Consider the following 2706-nt stretch of genomic DNA (forward strand, 5'->3'; position numbering starts at 1 on the left):
TTCCTACCCCCATTCTGAGTATCTTTGGGTATGGGATGTATGACTCAGCGCTCATCGTATTCACCTCTATTCATAGACTTTAGTGCAATTCGAATCGAACGATTGATAAGTTCTTCATCATCAATGCAAGAAATAACTAGAAAGATTCTTCTCTCTCCACTTGAAAGTTAGTGTGATTCTCATCATCCAGTAACTAGTAATTCTATCCATTCCTCATTCTATTCAAGGCTCAATCCTTCCATTCAAATCATTTCAATCTCAATCATCCATTTCTTCTTGCCTCCAATCAATTTGTTTGCAGTCCTAGTGGGCTGAACTATGAAAGCTCTGATTTCCTTCTTGCACTATAAGGGTACTGTCATACCCCAATTTTGTCCGGCTATTTGTGGTTTACCCATGAGATCTCTTTGTTTCAAAGGCCTATTTGCATAAGTGTATCCATAATCTAAAATATGGTTTGAATTTTTTTACATTACTAATCCAAAACTTATTTTTTTTATTAGTAAGTATTAAGAGCCATGTTATTATTTCTATGATCACTATTTACTAGTCCATTTACACGTCCCAAGTATTTATACCAAGTTCTAAGTTCTTCATGGGTTCCCAAATTAAATTTGCATTTTTTAGAAACATGTATGTGTTTTTTTTTTAAATTAAAAGTCTCATATTTAGATTTTTGTATTTAAAATAGAATTGTATTTTTTTAAAAATTAAAAGTCCCATATTTAGATTTTTGTATTTAAAATAGAATTGTGTTTTTTTTAAAATTAAAAGTCCCATATTTAGATTTTTGTGTTTAAAAATAGAATTGTGTTTTTTTAATTAAAAGTCTCATGTTTAGATTTTTGTGTTTAAAATAGAATTGTGTTGTTTTTAAATTAAAAAGTTCCATATTTAGATTTTTGTATTTAAAATAGAATTGTGTTGTTTTCTTTTAAAATTAAAAGGCCCACATTTAGATTTTTATGTTTAAATTAGAATTGTGTTTTTTTTTAAAATTAAATTACTATACTTAGTTTTTGTGTTAAGTTAGAAATATTTTGTTTTTAAAATTAAGTCATTATACTTAAATTAGAAATTTGTTGTTTTTTAAAATTAAGTCATTATACTTAAATTAGAAATTTGTTGTTTTTAAAATTAAATCATTATACTTAAGTTAGAAGTGTATTGTTTTTAAAATTAAATCATTATACTTAAGTTAGAAGTGTATTGTTTTTAAAAGTTGAATGATTAGCATAAATAAATATTGAGTTAAATTTTGAAAGATTAAAAGGTAATTACATAATTAAAATTTAATTCAATAAGTCCCAAATAATCCAAGCACACATTTGTCTTAAAAAAAACCAAGATAATTACAGTGAAATTTGCTACAAATGGAAATAAATCCTAAAGACCAAAGTCGGGTAATCAAATTGAAATCTCTTTGAACTGGAGCGCGCCTCCATCTCTTTGAACTGTGGCGCGCCTCCAACCTTGTTGTATTACAGCCTCCAACCTTGCTGTATTACAGCCCACTTTTCCATTCCATCAAAGTCACTTCATTCCTGTAACCTACAAAGAGAAAAAATAGCTTAAATAAAAAGTACTTTTCAGAAGCGCTTAAGAAACTGAAAAACAACAAAATAAACTACTTGGCTCAAAGCTTTACCCAGCAGGTTAACATGAATACTCAAAAAAAGCATTTTGACAATAGCTTAAAACAGTAACAAATTATCAAAAATAGAAACCCATATAATCTGGAAAAAAAATGTACAATAGGAAGGAGTTTTTAAGACTTAAAAAACTCTTCATAAAGGGATTTAGAAGTTAACAAGAAGGACAGAACAATTTTTCGAAAAAAACCATACGAGAACAGAACAATTTTTTCAAAAAAAAACATACGAGAACATAGCAATTTTTCACACATCAAGAGCACAACAATATTTCTAAAAGCCCTAAAAAACAAACACAGGACAACGGAGCAATCTCTTTCAAACCCAGAACACATAGCAGTAATATATCTCAAAAAGACCCTAAAAGCAAAACAAAAATACTTTTCTTGAAATCCCAGAGAAAATCTAAAACAACTTTCACGAAAACAGACAAAGAAGCAGGCTGAGGAAGAAAACTTACCTGAAACTGTGACGGGTTGCCGGCAACGGACTCAGATCAAAGCGCTCCTTTTTTCGCCTGAAGCCACCACTCACCTCCTTCGCCGTGGTAAATATAACGAACCCCTTTTATTTTTAAATCGCAACATGCAACGCTTTGAGTTAGGTTTGGGAATTTCAGAGTCCGGATTCGAATTCGGGAGGTTGTAGGTAGTGGGTTAGGTCACGTTTTGGGTAGGGTTACCAGAGATGGACGGAGGCTCCACCGTGAGCCACCTCCTCCGGTCGTCTTCTCCAAGAGAGAAGAAATGTTTTAGGGTTTCGGCAAAGCTCCTTCTGAGCGTAAGTTTGCAGAAAGAGACGTTTAGGTTGGAAAGTGAAGAGAGAAAGTGAAAAAAGAAAAAGATGTTTCAATTTTCTTTATTTTTTTAGTTTTAACACGGCCAATGGAATGTGAAAGTAATGGTGACAAGTGTCACCAACCATGGACACTTGTCACCGTTCAGAAAAAGAAGCCTCTTAGGTCAACAAGTTTGACCAGACCCTTTATGGGTCTTCCTTTGCTCTTAGGCCCATGTTCCTTGATTGTTCACACCCCTACAGTTTAGAATAGAAC

At 31.9% G+C, this 2706-nt stretch overlaps 1 long non-coding RNA gene across 1 annotated transcript; it reads right to left on the reverse strand.

Moving 5' to 3' along the window:
* Nucleotides 1-1277: 1277 nt before the first annotated feature.
* LOC127125867 (uncharacterized) lies at nt 1278-2487 on the reverse strand. Its single transcript, XR_007804826.1, has 2 exons — nt 2113-2487; nt 1278-1551 (listed from the first exon to the last, which is right to left on the reverse strand). It is a non-coding gene; the product is annotated as an uncharacterized LOC127125867 (long non-coding RNA).
* Between the last annotated feature and the right edge of the window lie 219 nt (nt 2488-2706).

Source organism: Lathyrus oleraceus, chromosome 3, assembly GCF_024323335.1.
Source record: "Lathyrus oleraceus cultivar Zhongwan6 chromosome 3, CAAS_Psat_ZW6_1.0, whole genome shotgun sequence".
NCBI classification, from domain to species: domain Eukaryota; kingdom Viridiplantae; phylum Streptophyta; class Magnoliopsida; order Fabales; family Fabaceae; genus Lathyrus; species Lathyrus oleraceus.